Below are 27,882 nucleotides of genomic sequence, written 5' to 3' on the forward strand. Positions count from 1 at the left end.
CTGTGGAATTCTAATGTGCTTATAAAACAATAAGGTCTGATTCTGATCTTTTGCACCCCATTGATTTTTATGGAGTTGCTCCTGACATACTGTAAGTGAAAGGAGAATCAGGCTCTAGCTGTCTCTGAGTGTCCTTTGTACATCCTGTACTATGAATTCTTGCAACTTGTACTGCTTTCCTCTGACTGGCTGTATTTTTCCAGAGCCTGTTATCCTTGTTCTGCAGCTGTTAAATATTAAGACCCAGGATTACTGGCATTTAGGGCCTTATCCAAAGCCCACTGTAGTCAGATGGAGTCTGTCCATAAGCTTCAGTGGTTTAGCCTTTATGAAGGAATCGCCTTAATAAAACATGGTAATGCTACAAAGCGAATATATACAGTAAGTTGTAGAAAAGTAATAGCTATGAACCTGTTTCAGTAATGTATGTGTGTTTTTTTTCCTATCAGCATTGTTTGATCCACTGTCTGTAAAGCATTCGTTATTGATCCAATTTAGAAATGTCATATAGATGGTAAAAATTCAAGTCTGTTTTTATTTTGCTCCAATTTTGAAATTATCTGATGCACTGATGTTAAAAATATTTGAAAAATGTCAGTCAATGCGCTTTAAAGATTTTGTCTTTGCATAGTTCTAGCCTCAGAAAAATTATGGCACATTTTTTGGCCCAGTCTTGAAAATTCTTATTCAAACTATTGAAGTCAATTATATCACTCACGTAAATGAGGGTTTGAGATTAAGATTGGGGTTTTGGGGAACTGGGTGCATAACTTCTGTAGGTTCTCTGAAAATGTGGAGAAAAGCCAAACTTTGAGGTTGGAGGCAAGAATAGAAGCTAGGAGATCTGGGTTCCATTTCTGGCTCCCCTACAGAGCAAAAACAATGAGAGTCCTGTAGCACTTTAAAGCTAACAAATTTAATTTCTGCTGGCATAAGCTTTAATGGGCTGTAACCCACTTCGTCAGATGTAAGGAATAGAAATCAGATAGCAGGTATATATATACATATCCAAGGCTAAGGAACAACAATGGGGAAGTAATTGAGGCCTATTCATAACCATTGATTAGGAGGTGAGAATATGTGAACAGTGACAATTACTTCTTGTAATGAGATAACCATTCCAAGTCCCTATTCAGACCCAGTTTGATTGTGTCCAGTTTGAAGATCAGCTCAAGCTCAGCAGTTTCTCTTTGAAGTCTGTTTTTGAAGTTTTTTTGTAGAAGTATGGCAACTTTCAAGTCAGTGACAAAGTGTCCTGGGAGATTGAAGTGCTCTCCTACTGGTTTATGGATGTTTCTATTTTTTTATGTCTGCTTTGTGTCTATTTATTCTTTTGCGTAGTGACAGTCAGGTTTGGCCAATGTACATGGCAGAGGGGCATTGCTGGCACATGATGGCGTATATTACATTAGTAGATGTGCAGGTGAATGAGCTCTTTATGGCGTGGCTGATGTGGTTAGGACCTGTGATGGTATCACTAGAATCGATGTGTGGGCAGAGCTGGCAATGGGGTTTGTTGCAGGGGTATGTTCCTGGGTTAGTGTTCTTCTTGTATGGTGTACGATTGCTGGTGAATATTTGCTTCAGGCTGGGGGGCTGTCCGTAAGCAAGGATAGGTCTGCCTCCCACAGCATCACTTAAGTTCCCTGTGCCTCTGTAAAATGGGGATGAGAATAATACCTACTTCACTGTTGAGCTGCTGTAAGGCTTGACTTGTTCATGGTTTTAAAGCATTTTTAGTTCCTCAGGTGGAAGGCACCAAGGAAGTTCAAACTATTAGTTTTAGAGAGTAAGTACATTTCACCTTCAAAGTGCAACTTCTGATTTATGAGTTCAGTTCTGCAAGCTCTCCATGCATTCATGGACCTCCTATTAACTTCAGTAGGGCTTCCATTTACTTAGGGATGATTACTTTATTACTTTTAGAAAGTAATATTCAGTATACCAGCATCATTGTTCAAGAGTAAAATTCACCCCGGTGCAGAGTATATTTATTTGTATTACCATGGCATCGAAGAGCCCTAGTTGTGGACCAGGGCCCCATTGTGTTAGGTGCTGTACAAACACAGAACAAAGACTGCCCTTGCTCCAAAGAGTTTACAATCTTGGGGAAATCCTACTGAAATCCAGTAGAATTTAAAAAATGCGGTGATAAAATGTAAAATACAGTATAAGTAATCTTAGAAGGATTAGATTGTGAGGACAGCCCCAATCCTGGAAAGATTTACACCTACGATTAACTTTACACACCATGAACAGTCTCACTGAAGTCAGTATAATCCTGGCCCCATTAAAATCAATGGCAAAACTCCCACTGACTTCAGTGGGGCCAGGATGTCACCCATTGTGACTACTCACAATATGTAAAGTTAAACACATTCATAAATCTGTAGGATTGGGGCTTGTATGATGGCGTTCATCTATTTTTACTTCCCCAAAACTAATCTACATAGAATAACTTTCCCGTTCTGTATATGTTACACTTGTAATCTGTGGACTCAGAAAATCTGAACTGGCAATCCATAAACAATATCATGAGATTTTGATTCTGTACCTGTTATAAACTTTGACTTATATGGTCAAAAAATTAATGTAAATAGTGATTAGCATCTGAATTTTATTAAATTTCCTGCTACTGCAATATCTTGGATTGATAAAAACAAAACAAATATTGTCTATAAAGATTTATAAACAATAAAAATTAAATCTTTCCAAGTCTAAGAATAAGTTCTTACAAATAGAATGTGATATCTAAATATTTAAGGGCTGCTGTTTAGAGCAGAATTTGTTACATTAGGCCAGATGGAGCAAACACTATTCTAATCCAGTCACATTAGCATGGCCATTAGATAAATAATGATTTTCCTGGCTAGGAAATCTTGTACATTAAGGCTTTTAATGAGTTATGGAAAACATGGCAAATCTGCTCAATTTGTCATTCCTTCCAAATAGCTCTTTCAATTAAGATGACTCAGTGTTCTACCACTTTCATTTATCTTAATTAGGTCAAATTGTAAAACAAGTCAGCATAATGACTTATCTCAGATAGCAGGGCAGGATGTTTTCCTTCTTGCTGCTAGGACTGGGAAAATTAAGGTCAATCAAAGTACAATCAATACCTATCTTGTATTGTCTATTTATAATTTATTATTCTTTTAATAAGATTTACACATGTTAGTAATTCTTGTGGTTTTCATTTTGTGTGTGTACCAGCTTAGGTCCTGATCCTGCAAAAGGATCTGCCTACATGGAGTTCAAATCTATTGGAATGGCAGAGTTTTGTGGAGAGTGAGATGATTATGGTGTCTGGTGGGCATCAGAACACAAGTTTCTTCCCATGCTCTCAGGGAAGATGTCACAGTTTCATCATGATGAGGAGGTCAACCCCCTAAAAAATGGACTGACATCACCATTGTAAACACATTTGCTAAATGTATCTGGTGTATTGTTTGGGATTGAAGCAATTATGCATTATTTTTTCTAAATTAGTCACATTAAAGGTGACCTGCAAATGGAAAATAAATTGGCCCTGTGCCCTTTTTTTTTTTTTTTTGCTTGTATACGATGTATAAAAATAGCTCTTTAGTGGAAGCTCGGGACCTCTTTATCTCCCCCTGACATTTTCAAGAAATAGCCTGATGACTCATCTTTCCCGCACCCCAATCCCAGTTCTTCATGGGACCACAGTGGCCTGCCCCTACTCTGGCTTCTTTGCTATGCTGAAAAGATCAGATAAGTATTTAGGAGTTAGTTTTAAAGCTTCCCTAGCTGTTACTTTCTGTACTGGCCCAGCATTCACAGTAATTAAAGTTTGTGGTTATAGTGCCAAGATTTTAGTCTGTTTTTTTGTCCATTTCCTTCACCTCCAAAAATCTTTTCAACATTTATTAAACATCAAAAGGGTGGGGGGAGGGGAGAGGAACCACTTTGCTATATGAAGGTTTTACTGAATTTACAATTAATCTCCTCTATGCCCTCTCTCTCTCTTATATGGAGCCTTTTTTAAAGGGAAAAAGCCCTGGCTTGAAACACGGGTTTGCAAATGCTCTTGTTCAGAAAGTGAGTACATTTTAAAGCGGTAGTTCTTGGGTTTTGTGGCTGAAGACTAGCTCTTCTTAAGACAAACATACACAGAAGGGGGAGAGAAAAGAATAGCACAAGATAAGGAACCTGATTCAGCACAAAATTAAAGTTTTACACTGGTGTAACTCCACATCTCTATTGGTCACATCAGCATAAAACTGGAATAACACAATGGTGAGTTCACCTCTGTCTCTAATGCTAGTGGTTCGATTGCTGGAAAGTCACAGTGCATAACTTTATTAACCACTCCAGAACCTGGCAAACATCTACCAGAATGGTGCTGTTAAGGCGGTGGGTGAGATTCTGTGCAGGGTCCTGGGAAAGGGGGAAGCTATGGAGGCTTTGAGCAACCTCTGCATTCTCCAAATCTTAATCTGAGGGGGCTGGAGAAGTACCTGCTAGAGGAATGAGTGTGGGACCATTTGCAAATTTTTAGGAGTACAGTAGCAATTTTTGAGGAGCCTGACGCTCACTGCCAACTTGTATACAAATGTACTACTGAAAAAAATTTAAGACTACAAAAAACCTTAAAACAGAGGAAGAGCTTCTGGCAATAGCAGGACTTCTTTTTGCCCTTTGTAAATTGCACAAGAGAGAAGACAGGGTCATCCAACATTTCATTAGTGTCTCCCTGCCCCCCACTTCAGTTGCCAGGTAATGGGGGGGAGCGAAGATGAAGGCGGGTGTGAGGCAGAGCCAAGCCTTCCTCTTGGGCTGCTCTTGGAACAGCCTGGAACTGAGAGTGGTGTGAGCCTGGAAGGTCGGTTGGAAAAGCATCAAATAGTCATTGAAGGATGGATAGGATTGTTGTGGGACGGAGCTGGGAGGACCTATACTAGTGTAGCTGCAACATCTGTGTTTCTAGCCATGATTTCATTGCATCCGTGTGCAGTAACCCAGTGCAGGTTTGGAGGCTTTGCCTAACTTTGCTCCAAGGTGGGGCACTCACAGAGGGTACTGGCAATGCTCTGCTGTGTTAGAACTTTCAGGGATGGATCCCTAGGCTGAGATTTTCAAAGCCCTGTTGGTCTTGAATGCCTGCTGCCCAATTCCCAAGGAGGAATGGGTGTCCAAAACCCATAGGTGGCTTTGAACATCTCAGCCAAAGTGTTTTAGAACCATCACATGCACCTGAACCACTGCTGACAGACTATTACCTAATTGCACGTGGGACTTGAGACTGTCATTTTACACAGATTTTTTTTTGGCCTCTGATCTTTTTGTTCAACATCCTGTCTTCATGCAAGTACTGATGCAATTCAAGCCTCCTTTCATCCTTATTAATTCGTCAGGCTGTTAAAGATTAACAAAAAATTGTGGACAATACTTTTCTTTTGGATATTCCAGACTAAAATCAGACAATAAGGTTTCCAGACACTGGAACAGAAAGGATCCTCCAGATAACTCTGTCACTCAGTCCTCATATTTGATTTGTGGTATTGCCAACCTCAGGTGTTCAAAAACCATGAAAGACTCCAGGAATTATGAGATTAAAAAAATCTCATGCATTTTAAGCCAAAGTAGTTTTTATTTTGGGTTTTGAGTCTTTAGGGTGTAATTCTGTCACACTTTCAAGCTTTCCTCCTCAACAATGAGTGTTAGAAACTTATTTAAGAAAGAGGAGATTCTCATAATCACAGGATTACAGGAGCTAGAGCTTTAAGAAATCAAACACAGTGAGATTTATGATAAAAATCACCAGAGTTGGCAACAGAGTAGAAGATCGCCTGTAGGGGGCGGCACTGATGGCTCTCCCTCCGTGTCAATCTCCAAGGGAGGCCTCACCTCCCAGCACCTACGCCCCTTGGGGAGTCCAAATTAAAGGGGCCGCCTCCAGCCCTTAGTGGGGCGAGCTTTGGGTTCCGGCCGCTTCCTAGGGGTAATAGTCTCTCACCCTCATAGGACGGGTAAACAGTCTATGACCCAGCCCTCAGCCAGGGACGGGCAGGCCGCAGGAAACAGCCTTCAGCAGGGCGAGGTGATAGTCTCAGGCCTAGCCCTCTGGCAAGGCAGACCGGCAATGGGGGAAAACACAGTCTCGGGCCCTTGGTAGGGCGAGTAAACAGTCTATGGCCTAACCCTTCTGTAGGGCAGGCAGACAATAGGGAATACAGTCTTGAGCCCTTGGCAGGGCGAGTAAACAGCCTGTGGCCTAAGAGGGTGAGGAAATGGTCCAAGGCCCTGGCCCTTAGGCAGGGTAGGGCCAAAGGGCAGTTGTCTCTAGCCCTTAGCAGAGCAAGTAGCTAGTCCATACCTGGCCCTTCGGCAGGGCATGGCAGGCAGTGAGGAACAGGCTCTGGACCTCAACAGGCGTGCACTCCAAGGTCGGAGTTGGAAGGGGGAAAGGGGATGCAGGCCCACCCATCTCCACTGCGTCCCAGCTCAGGGCCCTGTCAGTGATGGGGTGTCCCATCACTGGGTCAGCGGTGCTCTGGCCAAAACACACGGACTCGGAGCGAATGCAAACTCAGCCGGACCATAGTCAGCTTCCCTGGGCTTCTTCCTCCCACCCTCTCTCTAGAGTACCTGGTCTCCTGAGCCATACCCCAGTTTCTTGTTGCTTGATGGCAGGTCTGGGAACTGTTCAGGGTCCTCTGCAGAGGGCAGTTCCTCTAAATCCCAGGGTCCATGTGTCCCTGCTAGCTCACCAGGGGTTGGCAGCTCGGGTAGCTCCTCCAGGTCCTCAGGTAGTAGGCAGCTCCAGCAGCCTCTCCTCCAGGTCATAGGATCCAGGGGCTCCGCTGGCTCATCCAGTTCAGGCAGCTCTTTCAGATCCACAGGGCCCCACGCCATGGGTAGCTCTGGCAGCCTCTCCTCCATGTAGTGATCAGGGGTGGCTGTAGGCTGGGGTACCAAAGGAGAAGTGTCCTTTTCCCTTAGCCACTGGGTCCTGACTGAGTGGGCCGACCTGGGTTTTATAAGCCTAGCCCCGTCTACCTGCTTCCGGTGCTGCACTCCTGGGTTTGAACGCAGGGGTGAGGGCGGGTGTTTGGCTCTCCCTCGGTGTCAATCTCTGAGGGAGGCCACACCTCCCAGCTACAATAGAATATATGATTATAGACATATAAGGGTTAATATATGTTTCCAAAGGGAAAAAGCTAATTAAAAAGAATATCTACTCTACCTCACTGTTTCCCAGTGCACCCTGTTTTCTTTATATCTGTACAAGATGTGTCTGCAGGCGGAGAAGGGAGGAAGAAAGCCTTTAAAAGAGGGATAAAATCATTTATTTTCTGTATTAGAAATTATATCCAAAATAGTAACAATTTTATACAATGATGTACACACCAATACTCCTCATATAGGATTTGTGCTCACTATGGAATTTATAGTACACACATTTTTCTCATCCCTAAAGTGCTTAAATGTTTTTGTTCAATCATTGTGTAATCGGTGACAAAGATTTTACAGCTGGGCAGTGATTTGTCTTTCATTATATGCTTGTTATGCACCTAGCACAATGGAAATAAAATCCTCCGAGTTCTACCATAATATAAATATTAATTATAATACATTTTAACTATCCATGCGGTGGTGCCAATATTGGTGAAACAACGTTCTAAAACTCCACAGCTATTGGAATGCAGAAGTGCAACTGGAAGTGGAAATGTGTCCTCACAAATAGCTTTCCATTTTAAGGACAGAAATCATCCCATCTCCTGTTAGGTATGTATTGGAACTGATGGGGTACAAAAGTATAAGGTAGAAAAAGACATACTATGTGTCACCATTCATTTCCTCATATAATAAATATCCATTGTAAGTGTCTAGTCTTTCAGCAGGAGGAGACTGTTTGCTAGGTCAAAAGAACAGAATATTACCTACATCAGTAATTTCATGTTTACTTAAACTGCAAAGTAAATGACTAGTATGCATGAATAATTTCTATATCCATTCCTTTTTCTTTCCTCTTGCCTCCTTCAGTTTTGAAGCACTTTGGTTTTCTTTTGTTTTTTTAAAGTAACAATGCATTTTGAAAATAGGAATTTGAAAAGTTAAGGACCTGGTTTTCAGCACTGCATGCACAAAACTGATGTGCCTAATTTGTGTGTACCGATGCTATGCTTATACATCCAGTCACTTAACTGGATACACAAATGGCCTGTTATCATGTACCTGGCTATTTACATGTGCAATCGTCTGACTGCACACACAGTCATGGTGTTTATGCATATAATTCACACCTTTGTACCTATGTGTTTTGTGTCTGCAGTGAGAGTAGTCAGGTCCTCAAAGTTTAGACTGAAAATTATCAGCTAGTATAAATAGGCATTGCCTCAGTTGAGAATCTGTCCCTAGGACTTTTTTAGAGTGCTGTATTTGACACCATGACAGTGAGGATTTTTTTTTCTATTAAAACACAGTTTTGAGAATGAACTAAATTTAATCACTATTTAAATTTTGAGGATTATTTTTAGTTCAGTATGTTTCCTCCTGGGTTTTTTTTAACCAACCTTAATACATTTTATTTTATGCACTGTTATTAATCTTTTTGAAGTTTTGAGTACTGTCAAACTCATTGCATAATTTTGCTAGTGTTACTGCAATTAGGGCAGCATCCCTGTAAATTGAACTGCTGGATTTTATATTGTGAAGAAACCCTGCAATTAGACTAGCTAAAAATATATTCTAGTAAGGTTTGTTGCAATTCCACTCAGACGTTCAAAAAAAACAGACTAAATAGACTAAAATGGCCACTCTAGTTTGTATTTTCATTATGTGACACGTATGTGATCACAGATGGGATATAAAAGAAGAGCTTTTGAAGCATTTTGTGACTTACCCTGTCCCCCCAACAATGGGCCAGAACCTGCCACCTTTATTCACTGTAAGCAGTGCATTACTCCACAGCTAGCCTCAGTAAAATCACAGTAAGAAAAACCTCAGCTGAACTACTCACAGTATTGTCCTATTCCAGATGAATAAGGGTGGAAGCATCTGGCCCAGAGATATTAAAGACCTCTTAAGGAGATTTATATTTAAAAAGCAGTTAGTTACTTCCATTAAAGATTTTATAAAATAGTACATTTTTCTGCATAAAAGCTAGCTTTCCAAGTATTTGGAATTCTGTACCAGAAAAATGTAATAGAAAGCTGTTTTCAATTAAAAAAGTACCAAAACAAAGTACCAATGCACTCACATATTTTCCATCAGTAACTATAACAGCTACATAAGCCATTCTATGAAGTGTATAAACACTGGTTTCTTTAAAAAAACCCAAACCCTCCCTATTCTATTAAATCAGGTAATTTCCTGCCACCTTACACCAATAATTAGGTCACCTAACCGCAACCACCTGCTTCATTTCATATTTAGCCATGCTCTTCTAAGATGTCTTCTAAGAAAAATAAAATGGTTGTGTATTTCACTGCGACACTTTGGCATCACACCTTCCATAACATTGCTTCAAAAACTGAATTTACTCTGTCTGCTTTACATCTCTCTCTCTCTCTTTCATATTTGTTTGCTTTAGTGTGTAACCTTTCCTTGGTCTTTTTTGGGGGTGGTGGGTCTATCTTACCTTCATCTATTTTCCCAATTTTTTTAAATGTTCTGTTTTTTCCCTCTAAGATCAACCTCTTCAGGACACTTTTTAGCTTTATTTCTCCCTTACTTTTTCTCTTCAGTTTTCTTTTGCCTGTTTGGTAAAATTATATGCCTATTTCATTTTCTTAATCCTTTTTTTTAATCAAACATCTTTCTTTTCATCAGCCTTCCCTCTCTTTTCATCAGTTTTTGTCTCCCATTCCTCCCCCTCCCGTCCCTTTCACTGTCCAATCCAGCCCCCCTTGTTTGGTCACAATGGAATGCTGAATTTTTTGGAAACTTTCAGCCACAATGGTTCAGATGTTTGTCAGAACGAGGCTAGGGAAAAGTAAGTTTTTACTCAAGTTAAAAATATTCTCGTGATCTTTTCTTTTTCTAGCACGCTCATGTGTTGGAGCAGGGACTTGAAATTTGGCTTATACGTGAGGGATGTGTATATTGCCATTCTTGTGAAAATCCATTCAAATTGAGCCCAATTACAAGCCTTTTAAAAATTGCAGTTCACACATGCTCATTCGCGACTTCTTCAATTTTAGCAGCTAAATCATCTGAAGATTCTATCCTCGCTGAGCACGCCTGAGCCTCTCACAGTTCATAGCACTGACCAGCGTGTACATGTTGCATGCTCATAGAGGCACTGATCATGCTCCAGTCCAGGGCTAGGGCAAAGCTGGACTTTCACCGAAATGGATGCTCCAGGGCAAGGGTAGGTCTGGGCACTGGAACCGAGAGCAGGAAAGCCTGTCTCAACTGTGCACTTAATGACCCTGCTGCTGGCACCCAGGCAGGGTGGAGGAGGATGTTGTCTGATTCAAATGAATAGGGGAGAAAAGCCAGACCAGGGTGTGATAAAGGATTAGACTGGGACAAGAAATCTGCTGAGACTGGAACTGTATGGGGAAGAGTAACTGTAATTGGGAGTTTGGGAGGAGAGTGATAATAAGTGGGCAAAGAGACTTGGAGGTTGGGGAAGGAGAGGCTGGGCCTGGTGGGAGAGGAACCTGGGAGCTGGAGCAGGGAGGGGAGTGAGAGGAGAGGAGATTAGGACTGGTTGGATAGGGAAAGTGGGACTAGGAACCAGTGAGGGGAATGGAGGAGAATGGGGAGCCAGTGGGCAGGGGGTGGAACATGGAATCTGAGGAATGGGAGAAACCCAATTAGTTGGACTAGGAGATGGGGATTAGGAACCAAAATGGAGGGATGATTGGTAGGGAGTCGACTGAGCTGTCAAGGAACAACAGTGAAGGGGCAAGAATTGGGATTATATGGGCAAACAGACTGGAACAAGGAGCTGAGGAAAGGTGACACTGGGACAAAGAGCTGTGGAAGGGGTGGGGAAAAGACTGAGATTGGACGAGGAGCCTGGGGAGGGAGAATAAGAGCCAGTGGGGAGCTGGAGTGCAGAAATGGATTGGATGAGGAATTGGGAGGAGGGAACTGGAAGTGGCTGAGCAAGGAAGTTGGGGACAAGAAGTTGGGGTGGAAATGGAGGAATTGGGACTGGTGGGGCAGGAAGACTGAGACTGTGATGAGAAGCCTGGGACTGGGTAGGCAAGGAGAATGAGACTGGGACAAAGAACCAGGGTGGGGAAGAAACAAAACTGGATCCAGGTGGTTGGAGTGGATGTAGGGGAAGGGGTCAAACTTGGGAGTGAGTGGGGGGAGTGGGATGGGAAGAAAAGTCTTTGCTCGCTAGAGAACACTCCTTTCCAGAGCCTGGAATGGAACCCAAGATCCCTGAGTCTCACCATTCCTCTGCCATCAGCAAATAGCTATGAAGTGCACTGGAAAAATGTGTCTCATCTCTTTATAGTGCTGGTCCACAGACAATGGCAATGTACTACTTCTCTCAGTTACTCCATTTACTCCAGTGGCAGAAGCCTGTGTAATGGATCTAAATGGTCCAATTCTGCTCATGAACCAGGCAGGTGTCAATATGGTGCCACATGATGGAATGATGCTACTTTTGACCCCTGCCTCATTCAGTGCACAGGATGGACAATGATTAAATGGGCAGCTATTCAATATTTTGTTTTTTCCCTCATTGTTCAATGTGTGGCCCCATGCCTAATTTACTGCACACAATTCTGGCTTCAGAGCAGCATATGAATTATTAACTTCCTCATGGACTTTTCCATGGCACTCATTATGAACTTTTGAGTGCTTGACTTTGCAACCTCAGTGTTTTATTAATATAGTTTTATGTGTGTATGTGTGTGTGAGAGCGAGAGAGAGAGAGTTTGTGAGGGAGAAAGATGCTATAAGGTCACAATCAGGACAACTTAATCGATTAAATATGCAAGTTTATATGTTGACAAATAATTTGCCACTTTTACATAACCAATTATTGTGAAAAATAGATGACTCTTACTGTGATCAGCATTACTTGGCTGGTCAGACCGCCTTGAGCTGCCTCCGATCCTGGGTAAGACCCCTAATCTCATGCCATTGGCTGGCTCAGCAGAGCCCCTTCTCCTTGGTGCAGCAATGTGGTGGGGGTACTGCTGGACTTTGGAGTCCTCTGCAGCAGTGCCAAAAGATTTGTACATGCTATCACAGTACCCTCATCTTTAAAATATTGTAAATGGCAGTTTCAGTGATGTTACTGGTGTCACTGATGTTTTAATTAGTACATGTTATACTACTTTACTCTGCTTAGATTTGATAATCTTTCAGAGCAATTTTGAAGTATGGCTTTGGTTTATGCATATTTGATGTAATATATTTCATGCGATCCCATACAATCACTGCACAGTGAGAGCAGTTCTCCACCTGCTGATAGCAAATCAGCAGGAGGGTACGCTGCACATTTGACTGCACTGCTCTTACATGTTTCCATCACCTCAGTGTTAAGATTCTTTATTGCTCAAGTAAATAATTTTCAATAATAAAAGTGAGGGGACACCAAATTTGTGAGAAACTTAGGGAATTCTAAATGATTGATGTCTATCAAAATGAGAGACATTTGAAAGGCAGTCACCAAGGGTGGAGAGGGATGTGGGAAACATCTAGCCCTGTTCCCAGCTACCCGTGTTCACAGAGTGGAACACAAAAATATTTCTAAAATATTTAATAATAATTAAAAAAATCTGTTCTCAAGCAGAAACTAATACCGGAACAGTGGCAGTGCTGACACTGGTTTAATTATTCGTACTACAGCAATACTTAGTAATCCCACACTTTAGTATGTATAAGAGAGAGAGGAAGGAAGTTGGCCAACCACAAAAATATTAGCACTTTGTGCTGGTACCATTCTAATAATGTCAGTGCAGCTTTCCACACTGCTGTCATAGTGCTTCCCCGATTGAAGTCACATCCTTTATTTTATGGACGATGTACTACTTGAGTTTGTATAACTACACTCTTAGTTGACAATCAGCTCATCAAGAAACCTTTAAAATGCCCCAGTGACCTTGTTGTGCAATGTTAACTTTTTACATTTGCAATAAACCTAATTTTAGGTTTTATAAAAATAAGCTTTTATTAATCAATCAATCAATAAAATAAATAAATAAATAAGCTCTGTGACCACTAGATATGTTTCTATTAAAAATGCCAATGGAATCTTTTTCATTTTTTAAACCAAAACCTTTTCCACTGCAATGTTTGCAATCCCAGTTTTCTGTTAGTACAGTGGCTCTCAAACTATGCTTGGTTGAGCAATATAAGTAGTTTCTAGAACAGGGGTGGGCAAATGTTTTGGCCTGAGGGCCACATCTGCATGTAGAAATTGTATGGTGGGTCATACCAAGGGGAAGGGGGAAGGGGCGGGGCTGCACAGGGGGGAGCGGCCACTGCACGGTACTGCTTGGGGCCGGGAGCGGCTCCAGTCAGGGCGCCGCTCGGCCCATGTGTGGGGGGGAAGGAGCAGGGCTGGGAGGGGGAGTGGCCCCCGCTGCCGCGCTGCACAGTTTGTTCCGCAACCTTTCCACAGAGCATCGGTTGAGCTGGAGAGTCTGATTAAATGCTCTGACAGGCTGTATGTGGCCTGTGGGCTGTGGTTTGCCCACCCCTGTTCTAGAGCTACTTGCATCACAGGGGTGAAACATCCAATTGATTTGCAAGCAGTGAAGCTTTTCACTATTTTTAATCCATCCCAGGGCTCACTTAGTTTCTAAGGACTTTGTTGGCCAACTACATTTTAAAAAATAGCTCTTTGCACTGTCTATGACAGCTTTGTGGGTTGGATTTTTTTGGGGGGGTCAGGTTTCTTTTAATTATTAAAGCAGGATGGTATTAGGCTTAAGGTAGGAAGGGGAGAATATTATTATTATGTATTATTTTATAATCCCATTAGTGTATTTTGTGCTTCACAGAAAAAACAGGTCCCTCCCTGAAAATTAGATGAACTTGACAAATGTAAGGCGATAGGTGCGAAATGGCAGAGTATATCTCAGGCATTGACATAGAGTTAAACTTACATGAGCAGATGAGATCACTCGCGGATACTGTGAAAAGGGTAAAGAGGAGGGAGCAAAGAATGGATCCCTCTGCTGGAGTCCACTGAATGAAATGCTGGAAGAGCAGCAGACCGCGGAGGAGAAAAAAGATAGGATAATCATGGAAGCCCAGGGTCACGGTGTACAAGGAGAGTGAGTGATCAACAGTGCTAAAGACAGTGGAAAGGTCTAGCAGACGAGGGTGGAGCACAGGTCTCGACATTTAGCCAAAAAAAGGTCATCTGAGACTTTGTCAAGAGCAACTTTTGTAAAGTGGAGGAGGAGGAAACTAGACTGAAGTGGATCCAAGAGTGCCTTTGGGGTGAGGAAGTTAATACAGTGGCGGCACACATTCTGCTCAATAAATCTGGAGGTGAAGGGGATTAGGGAGATAGGACCATAGCTGGGGGGATGTGGAGAGGGGAGAAAGAGAGAGGGAGGGAGAGGTTCAAAGGCAGGATTTTTCAGAATGGAGATGTCAAGGAATGTATATTCAGAGCATGTTTACACTGCAATTGGGAGTTATGATTGCAGCATGTGTACATATCTTCACAATCTAGTTCCAAGCTGGCTCACTTATGTCTAAATACAGTGTGATCACACCTCCCGATTGCAGTGTAGACATACCCAAAGGAAAAGGAGTCAGAGCAAGAAGACAAGGTTTAGGGAGAGGTACTAATGTAAAGTCCTGTACCCAGGACATGTAAATAAATAGCAGAAATCCAAAATGAGGGGGCACCAAATAGCATCACCAGCAATACTAAATAAATAGTCTAAAATTTGCCTGTTATTTTCTATGTAACCAACATATGATACAGGAAAGATGTGGGGCCAGCAGGGGAGGTGATCTAGAGGAAAATTTCTTTGTTAAGGAAGGGGATTACACTATGAACAAATCTGAGAACCTCTGTGCCAGTGCATGAGAACCTGAAAGGAAAATTGACTAGAACCAAACTGAAACTGACTATCCTGTGTCCAGGACTATATATTCATTATCCAAGCTGAGAGTGAAAAAATAGTGAACAAGTACCATAACAGATTTTAAAGATTGTTTTACAGTGTTATTTGTAAAGCAGATAAGGACATTAAAAACAATTTTTTTTTAAACTTGACAGTTTCCCCTTAAGCTTTTCCTTCATTTTTCAACAACTCCAGTTCTCCCAGCCTGTTTATGAGTGTTTCTGTTTCAGATGAAGGCTGTAGCAGCAGAACAGCAGTAGCAGGCCAATGGTAGCACAGGAACTTGTGCCCATGCTACAATGAAAATATATCACAGGCAGGATTGCTAGAATTTGGCTAAGTTTCATTAATGGTTTCTGTGGCATGGATTGGGAGAGTCAGTAAAAAATGTTTGAAAATTGTTGGTATTACATTGTGATCAGTATATTTTGGGGGCATTGGGGACTGACTGGGGAGTAATTTGTGAAAAGGCTGACTTTGCCAGGGCAGTAAGACTGGGCATATTGCTCAGAAAACATTAAAGCAAGTGGCTGCTTGGTGCCCTAGATCTACAACTTGCCGCCTGGCCTAATCTCTCTCCCACTGTCAAAACTGTGGTGGAAGCCTAATAGTTCAGAATCGGCAATTTCTGCAATATCACAAGCTAAGTAGGGCCTGAAGATGCTAATTTAAATAGGATTCTGAACCAAAGATCTGTCATTAATTTGTTTTGAGAATATTTGGTTCATACCTGGAAGGGATGCCTTTCTTTGATTGCATGCACACACTCCATGCATTTCAATTTTCTCAGCCAGTGTTTCTGACATACCCTCATGGAAATCTACCAACTTAAACTTAATATGGCCCAATCTGACTCCCTTGTTTTCCTCCTGCAAACCCTCCCTTTCTTATCTCTTCATCCCTGTTGACACAACTCCCAGCCTTCCTTTCACTCAGGACCATACCCTGGGATTCATCTTTGAATATGACTGTGGCATCTCTGTCTATCTCTAGCCCCACACATCCAGGCATTCAGATATTGTTGCTTCTTCCTCCATAACATTTCCAAGATCTGACATGCTCTCTCTGCCCACCCTGTTCAAACTCTGTCAGATTCTCGTCTCTCATCTTGACTACTATCAACTTCTCCTAGCTGGCCTTCTTGACACCTGTCTTGTTCCTCTTAAATGTATTCAAAATGCTGCATTATGTGTGACTCTAATCTAGTATTGCCTGCTCCATTGTTTGCCCCTAGCAAACTCCTCATATTTAAAAGTGCAATATGTAGTAAACCAAACCATGACCTTGCATAGCTTGTGTATGTCACAGCTAAAGTGCTAATCCTAGTGTCCACTGTGGTATAACTAGTGGTGGGAGTTATATGTGGTTTTTGATTTACCTCACATTCAAAAATGATACATTTCTCAGAGGAGGAAAATTAAGTTTTATTTAAAGATCATATTATGGCTTTGGACAATTTGTGTCAAAAGCTATATTCTGGCACAAATCTTGATTATATTGCCGCAATGCACCATCTCCTCAATGACATTTATATGTATATCTCTATTCCCATTATGTAACTCTTTTAATATCCATTATCCTTCCCCTGAACAGCTCTCTCTCTTGTCTCTTGTATCTCCCTTCCTCTTTTTCTGGCAAAATTTTAATCCTTTTTAGAAGGGCCCTAAAATCAGTTCCCCATTTACCCTGGTTCAGTTAACATAGACTATTTGTATTTGAGAGACCTTAGCATAACTAAAACTGCATGTAATGCACATGCACAAGGGGGCAGAGATAACTGCAGCCTAAGCTAACTGCAGGAGTGCTCTTTTAACGCACAATAAGGATATCTCTACACTGCAATTAGACATCCACAGCAGACCCGTGCCAGCTGACTCATGGTTGCAGGGCTTGGGCTAAGGTGCTATTTAATTGCAGCATAGACATTCAGGCTCCTCCCACCTCACAGGGTCCTAGAGCCCAGGGTTCAGCCTGAGCCGGAATGTGCACACTGCAATTTAAACAGCCCATTAGCCAGAGCCCTGCGAGATCAAATCAGCTGGCATGGGCCAGCTGTGGATTTTTAATTGCAGTGGAGTCATACCCTAAGTATCCACACTGGGAGTTAGTACTACTTGAAGTACTGGGGGGGATCACCCAAAACCAACCCTCCCCCCTTCAAGTAAGTGGGAGGAAGCACTGGACCAAGGCATCAATTGATTGGAGACAACAACTGAAGAAACAGGATTGGAGGTGAGTTCAGAGGTAAAGAATCAGGGACCCAGAGGGTCTCCAGTGTAGACCAGGCTTAAGTTGGGTGGGTCTCTGCCTGTAGATGGCTGTGTAAGTGTAGCTTGCTGACTGCATCACAGAGTAAGAGGCAACCTGGGTTAACATTCATGCGATCTAGCTGGGTGCGGTGTTCTGCACACCATTGGGCTAGATGATAATGGTGCCTGGAGAGGCTTGCTGCTTGTCACTAGGGCATTGTGCAGGACAGCCCAGGCTGGAGAGTGAAGAGGGCATGGCGTTCCCACAGTTTTCAGGTTGCACCCCAGGGGACCCCATCATAGCTGGACAGAGCAACTACTGGGACCACTTGCAATAGACTGACTGTACAGTAGGGTTCTGGGCAAGTTGTAACACCATGAAAAAATAGGCCTAAAGTGAACAGACAAGTTGAATGAGAGCAGATGCTATAAAAATTTCTTTTGCTCAGTATGACTACTAGTGACACATTTGGAGTTTTATGATGAGTTTATGTAGAACACTCTTACCAAGAAAAATCCTCCACCTGTAGAAATATGCAAATATCATTATTGGCAGCACACTTTTTTTTTGGTAAAGTGTATTTTTGTCTTTTGTATGACTCTTTTGTTTCATGATTCTAAAAAGAAATGCCAGACAAGTGATCCAGTTTTTTATTTTGAAAATAGGGTCACGATGTATTGACTTATCTTTAGCGGGAAGTTACTGACAATAACAGTGGAGGTATATTGTAAATATATGAGTCCACTATGCCGTAGACAAATGATGCAGTGAGTGGTGGAAACACATTTGTATCGGACTGTGAGATCACTTTCCAATTAGTCTCTCATACTACTGTAAAAATTTCTTGGAATTGTTGGAGATGTTTTTTGGCAGTCAGTCCTCTGTGTGCATGTATCCAGATGATGTGCAAAGTTCCATGTTCTTACAACCTAATTTGCCACTAGTTAACTGTAAGTATCTAGTTCTACAGAGGGGGTTTCAGACTCTGAAGTAAGCTGGGCACTTTTAGTAATGTCTGTTTAATAAGCATTCCCCAAGGTGTGTCATATTTAGGCTTGATGGAATTCAATTTTACTTTTTTATCATTTCAACGGATAATATCAATGTTTATGTTTAGGCATTTCAAAATATTTGTATTTACTTTTGCACAGTTGTGGGAAATTATTGGGGGAGGGTCAGACAATTATTAAATGACAGTAGGTATTGAGATTCAAAAAGATAAAGCTTCATAGCCTTGCTTTGTCAACATCTCAAAGTAAAGACATGCATACACTGTGGGAGCTACAGCTGTGCCACCCTAGTGTGCTACTCTACATTCCTACGTCAATGTAGCTAATCCACCTCTCCGAGAAGTGACAAAATTCTTCTTCTGTGAATTTTTCATCTATCCTGAGCTAGGCTGACCTACAGGTAGACCAGGGCTAAATAGCCTTAATTTAATAATTTCTTAAGAATCATTTTATTTACTTGGGGGAGGAGGGGTGTGTGTGTGTGGTTGTGGGTGGGTGTGTGGCGACACAAGTTGGCCCAATATAAGATATTACCTCACCCAGCTTGTCTCTTCTGGGATCACCAGGGCTACGGCTAAAGTGCTTACAGTGAAACTGAAATTTATGACTAAAAATCAAATCCTGCCGTGTTTTATTGTGCTAATACAACACCATCACACGAGCAGGGGCTTCCTATGCTGTGAACTGAACCAGCTGTGAGCTACCCTGCTCTGCCTTCCACTTATAAAGCACTCCAGGGAAGTGTAGTTACAGGAGGACTTGTGGCTGGGACTGGGCTACACTCGATGTGAGGGGACAGCCTGTGGGCTGGGGGAAGCAGTTTGGGGAGGAAAGGAAGATTCATCAGCCAAGGGACGGAAGCAAATCTCCCCCCTTCTAGCCCCTCTGGGCCGTGGAGCTCCAGCTTCCCCCTGCTCCTCCGAGCCTGAGCTGCACTTTAAACTCAGCTCCGCCGAGTCACGGGGCAGGGCTGGGAACGGAGCGGGCAGGTCGGACACCGGAGCCGGACGGGACTAGGGCCCCGGCCGCCTCGTCGGGCTGTCTGCAGGCAGAGGAAGCGGCGTCACCGCAAGGCTCACTCGAGCTCTGACCGAGTCCCGGCTGGCCTCGGGCTCCGGCGTGGCCCCAGCACAGAAGGACGGCGCCTGGGGGGGAAGGGGGAGGAGAGACGCTCGCTGGGGCGGGGCCAGGCTCCGTGCTGAAGCCCTGGGGGCGGAGCGCGCTTGACCCGGCCGGCGGGGCGCCTCCCGCCCCGGAGCTGGAGGCAGCCGCGAGCCAGCCGGGCTGATGTGCGGCCAGCGGCGCCCGGACAGAGGTGAGCGGGTGGCGGGAGCTCGCAGCCCCTCGGCGTGCGGCGGGCTCTGCTCGGCTGGGCTGGGCTCTGCTCGGGAGGCCGGGAGCAGCGGCCTCTCTGCAGCCCCGCGAGCGCCGGGGGACGCGGAGCCGGCCGTGGGCTTTGAGGGGCGGCGGGGGGAGAGCGGCTTGCCGGGGACCCAGCGCCTCTGCTGGATCCCGGGTGAGTCAGAGGTGGGCTGGCCCCAGCCTTGCTCCCTGGCTCTGCCCCGCGGCTCCTCTTCCTTGAAACACCCCCTCCTCTCCCCCGAGAAGCCCGCAAATGCCTGGATTCCCGCCCCGGGGGCGGGGAGCCCTTAATACAGCCCGCGCGGGGCCGGGGGCTGCCCTGAGACCTGGCAGCGCAACATCTGCCGCAGAGTCTCTGGTGCTGCTGCAGCCCCTGCCCTGCGTGAACTGCTGGGATCTAGCTGGGAGCAGGCGGGCCCAGAAACGCCTCTGGATGCCGGAGAAGTCGGTGGTTTTCAGCCTTTTTTCATTTGCAGACCGCCCTCAAAGAGTTTTGGCCGGAGGTGCGGACCCCTTTGGAAATCTTAGACGGAGTCGCTGGTCTCCCAGGCATCCGCTGAGCACAGGTAGAAAACCACTGCCCTAAGCTACAGCCCTGTGGGCTTGTGACGGGGTTGTGACGCTTTTCTTACAGCTCCTGGGTGTGATGCTCCAGGATATCTATTTTCTTCTCCGCCTCTGTGGGTGGGTGGTTAATTCATTCCCTGCAAGTTTACATCACCTTCTTCCCTGTCCGTTAGTGGCAGGGAAATTAGGAACAGGAGAGGTGCATCACTGGCAAGTTGAGTGCACTATAAAAATGACTTGATTTAAGGACCAGGGGTGCTAGAACAATTTTTATAGTGGGGGTGCCGAGAGCCCTTGAATCAAACTGTAAACCCTGTATTTAATGGAAATACAAGCCAGGGGGTGCGGCAGCACCTATAGTAAGGACTAGACATGATAAATAATTTCACAAAAATAGGTGCCTTTTCTTGAGTTTTTAACTTATCATTAATACAAGGAAATATGGAGGTGGTGTGACAGGAGTTAGTATCTCTGTGACTGTTTTATTTTGGAATAGATGCCATTAATCAGTTGAAATTTGGCTTCTTTCTGAAACCGGTGAAACATTGGCTTTTTCGAGTTCATATTTCAGTATTTGATGTTAGTTTCAAGACCAATTTCTTACTGTTTTCCTCAAATGCTACTGATGAATCAAACTGGATTTATCTGATGGAAAAGAATGTCACGTAAAAAGATTTTCAGGGAAACAGTGAATATGTGCAAAAAGATACTACCGTTGGAAAGCTTTCAAAGGTGTATAGTTTGTCACCATATGAATTGCTACTTTGATTTACAGAGAGCAGTTCTGTTTCTGCATTGACTTCAGTATAGTATGTCTCATTTGCTAATAGAAACTACCACATTTCTTTTCTGTTTGGGGCCACAAATTTGGATAAGCTGCTTGCTAATGTGAACAGTAGACTACTAAGTTTTGAGCCTAGGAAATTCGGTTAGAGCTGTGGGGAAAAACTGATTTTTTTTGGTTCACTGGCAGTTCCAGAGAAACAGAGATTTGGTTTGACTAAAACCAGTTGGGATTTTTTGGTGAATTGACAAAGGTAACAATCTTATTGTTTGTTGAATGGAATATTTTGTTTTGGGGCATTTTTAACCCTTTGCTTTTTAAAGTAAAAGCAAGGGAAATGAAGAACTAGATTCACAAAACTGGTGATGTCAGTTCTGCCTTTGTACTAACAGTCTAGTGGTTAAGGCACTCACCTGGGATGTGAGATTTTCCTGCTCAGAAGCAGAAACTAGAACTTGGGTTTTCCACCTTGGGCAACAGAGCACTCATTCTGTGAATCTAGCCCATTCAGTTTTTTCAAATTTGCGACTATGGTGATTTGAAACTACATTTTTCAGTGAATAAACTATTAACCCAAAAAATTTGACCCATCTCTAGTGTCTGGGTTAAATTGGGTTGTATTTTAGTTTTATTTATTTGTTTTGGATTTCCTGTATGTATTTGCATGACTAGGATGTCTAGGAAAACCAAAAAATGTAAAGCATCAAATAATTGGATTCCTTGCTAATCAGTGATTTTTATTTTAGGTTTGTATTATCTACTTTCAAATAAGGTATCACTGTGCACAAACAAAGGGAGGAAATCATGTTTAGAAACTAAAATTGTGGCAGTACTGCACAGTTTCAATGTCATAATTGGAAGTTTTTGTAGCAGGAAACGAGACAAATTTTGGAATAGACGTTTGAAATCCCCTAAAAATCACCAGAAACCCTATATTTGAAATGACTAATAAGCAGACTTAATGTTGGTTAACTTAATTGAATTTGTCCTTAATACTTTACTACTTTCTCTGCTTTGTTGGGCAGTGTATGCAAAAAAGTCCAGAATGCTGAATCTGTAACAAGATACCTCAGAATGATACATAGTTAGAATGGCTTTTTTTGATTAACATATATAATTATTTTCTTTGTGCATGGGTGCACTTTCTGTCATGTTGAAGTTGACTGTGTAATGACTGATGCAAGAAATAGGAGCAAGGAAGTCTCTGTTACTTTTTGTTTTTTGGGTGGTTGTCTCCTGTGAGTAATTCCAGTTTGACTTTGACTCTGCCTCTGCTCATAGCTGTCCCAGAAAGGTTAGCAGTATGAAACTGACATGATTTTTAACAATCACACTGAATACTGGCGATGAAATCTATCAGTCTTATTAATTTTTCAGTGCTGCTTGGCAAAGCATTAAGCAAGTCAGTGAAAACTCTGGAGACAACAGTGTACTGATTTTCATGTATAGGGTTATTTTTAACAATAAGAGCTAGAATTTTAATATGTTAAATGAATGCTGAAATTCTTCAGAAGGATATAGCATTGGCCTCTTCATTCACTAGAGAAAGCATCACTAGCCACTGGGGAGTGGATTTTTTCCAAGCTCCAGTATCAAATATTGATTAGAGTGAGGTACTGATTGGGTGAGAGATTGTCAAGTTTGATGTGCACTGGCAGAGCTGCATATGGAAACTTGACAATCTCCCTTGGGCATCATTATCATTTGTTCTGAAAAGGGCTTGTGGTGATGAGATAGCTAGAAACTAGACTGAGCCCATAAAATTAGTGTTATGTGCAGTTATGGCCCTCTGTGGGAATCTATCTCACCTGCGTAGGATTTCATCAGGGACTTCAGCAAAAATCTGAGTCGTTGTTGTCTGAGTTACATTTAAACTTGTAGTAGTTTAAGCCTTGTCTATGTAAGAAAGTTGAACTTAAACCAGTGTTTAAAATTATTTTAACCAGTGCAAATCCCTGTGGACACACTTATTTTTGTTTGAGTAGCTTGCTTTGGTTTAGCTTAAACAGAGATTCCTAAATAACTCCAGGCTAAACTGAAAAAGACCTGGTTTAAGCCAAAATAAAGGGTCCATGAAGTCTTTTGCATAGATTTAACTAAACTGGTTTAAAATTACACCTTTAGTTAAATCAGTGTAACTTTCTCATATTGACACGTTCTTAGAGGGGTGAACTGCCTCAGTCTCAGCTATTGTTTCAGGATCTCTGCAGAGACTCAAGCAGACATCACTGTGTTGGTTATGCTTGATTCATGTTTTTAAAGCTTTCTTCACAGCCATAACACCTAGGCTATGTCTATGTGGTGATTTTTACATCTGTGTAGTTTGTTCACTCTAAATGCAGGGACTTAACTGAAGTGTGGCCACACCGCTGTGGTATGGTGCTTTTGTTGTTAATCATTGCATCCATACAGCTCTGTGTTTAGTTCCAAGTGACTGACTAGCATTCTGGGCAGATAGTCCACGGTGTGTCATTCTGTTGGTCCACTGTATGTTTTTTTTTGCGTGCTATGTTCTGGGATCCTTACCAGAAACTCCAGCTGTTCTGGGACTTTGGGTCAAACTAACAAACTTCTGTGATTCCTCTCCTGGCATCCATTCATTTTGCAGCTGGTGTCAGGCAGCATGGAGGACCCACCGCTGGGTACCAGCATCATGACAATCGTATATAAGAAGGATGATGCACATGCATTTTAGGTTGTGCAGGTGGAGGGGTTTGACTCTGAGATTCCATAGGTCTGTTATGCTGTGGCAGTACAGCTACTGGAGGACGAGGATAAAATTGAGCAGTTGCTTCTTCATAGCATGTACCTGGAACACTGGGTACTTGATGGAGTACTTGCTGCTGGGCTCAGCCAAGTTGTAGTGATTGGCAGGAAAGGGTGTTGATACAGAACTGGGATAACTTAGTCATGACAGAACTTCAGGACGATGAGGGCAACTTTCCCAGAAAAATGCAGAGAACTCATCCCAGACTGCCAAGGCAGAAGATTAACATAAGTTCCCCTCAGCATGTTGCCATCACTATCTGGAAGCTTGCATGCCTCAGTTGTTACCATTCAGTAGTTAACCAGTGGCTATTGATGGGGGACATATGCCTATTCTACATCATGCCAGAGACTTCGGGTATGTCTGCATGGCAATTGGAAGGTGTGATTGCAGCATGTGTAGACATACCTGAGCTAGCTTTGATCTAGCTAGATCAAAAGTGGCTCAAATAATGAAAGTAGTGAAACTGTGGCAGCAAGGGCTATCCCAGCATATCCGGGAACCTGAGTATGTAATAGAGTGTGAGCCGCTTTAGATCTAGCTAGATCAAAGGTAGCTCAGATATGCCTATACATGTTTCAGTCACGCCTCCCAGTTGCAGTGTAGACATACCCCTTCCTGTTGACAAAGGGTATCTATCCATGGTGCTGCCAGGCCTGATTGATTGCCATAGAAGATTCACCTCTATTAATGTGGGGTGGTCTGGAAAGGTTCATGATGAAAAGATATGTAGAAACTCCAGCCTGTTTGCTGGAATGAGCAAGGAAACTTTTGCTCCTTGAAACACTGAACCATTAATGGTATTGTGATTCCCCCTCTCATTCTTGGGGATCCAGTTTACCCTATGCTTCCTTGGCTTATGAAGCTTTATGCTGGACAGTTGGGCAAGAAAAAGGAGTTGACCTTACCCGGAGGAGTTGCAGAATGTCAGTGGAGTATGCGTTTAGCAGGCTGAAAGAGAGATGGTGATGGCTTATTAAAAGGCTAGATTTTTCTCATTGTGTGCCTATTATAAGTGCCTTCTGCATTTTGCACAATATCTGTGAAATGAACAGAGATATCCTGGAGGATGGATGGGAGTAGGTGGAACTGAAGAGACTTTCTCAGAATTATGGGCAACCAGAGAGGTGCAATGGCATACAGTGGCCCATTTTGTGTTGGGCCTTATGGTCAAGGGAACAGGGTTGGGGTGCCTTGTGCTCCTACTTTTATGCCATATGATTGTGACTATGGAATGCTCTGTAAGCAAAGAAATGTGTTCATTTTATTTTGAATTAGTAGTATAGGCTGGTGGGTATTATGCCATTTGTGGGTTGAGCTGTATCTGAATTCAGCTTTTTCAGACAAGTCATTTGAAAATGCATTTATTGAGTTTACAAGAAAGTGACAGAGCCTCTTCACTAAAAATAAAATAAAATAAAACAAGCTGTGCAAATTTAACACTGGGATTGAGGTGTGACCACGCTAAGGAGTGCCCACAAACTCCTGAAGGTCATGTGCTTGAAAAACTTTTTCTACTCCTCTGTGGTTGAATGTAGTGGGAAGGACCTGTAATTAGGTTGGTAGAATGGTGGTCCTAGTATGGGATATTCTCTGTTTTGCAGGACACTGGACTGTTGGGGCACAGTGATGGTTGCATCAAAAGATGCTTCACTACAGTTGTTTGCCTCTGCATTATCTGCATCGTCGTCCTCTCCAGGCCCATGTACTCCATTTTAATCTTTTGAGAATGTTCCAGGAAACCTTCCCTCTGTACTCTGCCTTTGTGGCCCTATGACGAACTGAATACTTCCTGGAACAGACCAGATTGTCTTTAGCTTATTTTTCTGAGATTTGAGTCTCTCTGTAGGCTACAACTCTACTCTTCACACAGTTACAGGTGTTAAGGGAAATAAGACAAAACACAATTTCTTGTTGTCCCACTCCTTATAGTCTCTGTGCCAACAGTGAAAAAATGTTACTTTTCCCACACTTTTGGAATGCTATTCTCATCCCCTCTTCCCGTTCCCTGGTTCCATTCAAGATGGTAAGATGTTTTCCAATATACTTCCCCGTATTATGGGCTCCCTGTATTTTATGTGGGAGATGGACAGGTGTACATGTGGAGGCACTTTATAGGTGCCTGCGGTGTTGTAAAAGTTGGTTTTGAAGCTGTAGGATGTTTGAATATTTCTCTTCCTTTGTTTAAAAGGCTGTTTGGTTACTGGATGGGTGGATATGTGGGAAATGCCTTTTTTTCTTTTTTGGGTTGTGGAGAGGAATTTGGAGGGGACAGGTTAGTAGTTACATGTGCACCTATACTTGAGGTGAGTCCACAAGAGACAGAAGGGTCCTGTTCAGAAAGGCAGTGGGGGCAATGGAAAGATTATGCAGTAATGAATGGTTTGTCCCCAACTGGTGCAGGAGTGAAAAAGAAACACTTGCTATGTGTGCTCTGGCAGCTGCTCTGCCGTGCAATCTTTGTGCCAAAATGGAACATTATCTTTGTATAATTGCTAGAGTTCAGCATAAAGTGAACTGGAAAACTAATATAATTCTGCAGTAATTATTCTGTATCCAAATGAACTGTAATGTCTTGAAATATCTATGCAAATTGATGTAGCTCTAGCCTGATTTGAGGCAGTTACCTCCATGAATTCCCTAAACTTCTGTGAAAGCTTAGCACTCGTGAAACTGTGAGCCAATGTACCTTTCCTAGTGATTTCTTTTATCTTTCTGTTGTGGGGCTCCATAAAGACTCATACAACACCTATTTCTCTTTTAACCCCCGTGGTGTGAACATGCAGCAATGGCAGGGTGTGGGGGAGTAGGGGTTGTGTGGAGTCGTGGTGGCTGGAGGGGGGAAGGCTAGCAAACAGGAAGCAGCTTGGTATGGGAGTGGGGGGTTCAGACATGGAAAGGATGGCCAGTGGTTGTGGGAGTAGATATTGCAGAGAAGTCTAAATATAAAGCTTTAAGTCTCTATCATGGACTGCATGTACTGTATGCTGGGCAGGAGGGGGTTAACTTCTAAGCAGGCAGAGAGAAGCCCAGCATAGCACCCAGACAACTTGTACCGCCCTCCCCTCTTCCCCTGAAAAAAGTTTAAATCCCTCTAAGCAGTTATATTGCTCCCTCTTCAGCAATTTCAGGCAGGGTGCTGGTACAGCTCTCCTCCATAGCAGTTTCTGTATGTTTGTCCACAGGGGATCCTTGTATATTGTCCTACAGTTCTTGGCTGCTCTGATAATTCTCCCCTTGGTTGGCCCCACATGGCATTTTGGGGGGTAGTTGTTGGTATGTTGGGGCCTTGTCGTACTGTCTTGGATGCTGTGATGGGGTGTTCATCTTTCGCAAGCCCTGAGCTGGTTAATATGGGCCCAAAGGGACCAATTAATCTTGTATGCTGCTCCTGGAAGGGGGGAGCCAGGAATTGATAAGGCCTAGTTGCAGACAAAGCCCAGCTGGGGAATAAATTGGCCTAGGGTTATGAAGCTGGGAAGGGAGAGTGGGAGGGAGTGCATGGAAAGGGTCTGCAGTCACTCACTAAGGGGAAGGGGAGTTGGTCAGGCGCAAGGAGGGAGTCCAGGGGGGAGAGTAAGCCCTGGGATCCTGCACTGCACTAAGGCATCTGGCAAGAGGCCAAGAGGAGTGAAGTAGCTGCAGGGAGCAGGGGAAGCTATGGTGATAAACCCAGAGATAGAGAAGTGGGGTAGGCAGGAGCCCAGGGAAAGAGCAACTGGGATTTGAGTCCGAGCAGATCAGACTGGGATGGCTAGTCACAGGGTCCCTGGGTTGGAACCCGGGGTTGCAGGTTGCCCGAATTCCCCTACCAGCCTCTGGGAAATGGCACAGGACCTAGTGGTAGAATGGAAGACCATGGGAGATAGCATTGGGTCATCTTGTCCAGTGGGAATTTGGTACCCTGTGTGACACTGCCTGGACTTGAGGGGGGAGGGCATTTATTATATTTTTTAACATCAATACATCAGAATCATAATAATTCATGTGAAATATGCTATGTCAGGTACCGTTAGAAAGGCTATAATGTGTTAAGTAAGATGATGATGTTTATGTTCATGTGTTATGTGTAATGGAAGTTATGGATATGTTCGTATCTATATTTCATATTGT

At 43.2% G+C, this 27,882-nt stretch overlaps 1 protein-coding gene across 5 annotated transcripts in view; it reads left to right on the top strand.

The window, feature by feature from the left end:
• The first annotated feature begins 336 nt into the window (after window positions 1-336).
• Window positions 337-27,882, top strand: part of LOC137163397 (interleukin-1 receptor type 1-like) — a 70,730-nt gene continuing 43,184 nt past the window's right edge. For 2 of the 5 annotated variants that reach the window (XM_067563579.1, XM_067563580.1), the window contains exons 1-2: window positions 19,515-19,604; window positions 20,128-20,217. The gene's annotated coding sequence lies outside the window, so the exon portion shown is untranslated. Of the gene's footprint in view, window positions 356-19,514; window positions 19,605-19,681; window positions 19,806-20,127; window positions 20,218-27,882 lie in introns of those variants that run through there. The other 3 variants (XM_067563582.1, XM_067563581.1, XM_067563583.1) reach the window with 2 other exon arrangements.

Source organism: Emydura macquarii, unplaced genomic scaffold (genome assembly GCF_026122565.2).
Source record: "Emydura macquarii macquarii isolate MOO-44397 ecotype Brisbane River unplaced genomic scaffold, CSIRO-AGI_Emac_v2 contig_2531, whole genome shotgun sequence".
Taxonomy (NCBI): Eukaryota; Metazoa; Chordata; order Testudines; family Chelidae; genus Emydura; species Emydura macquarii.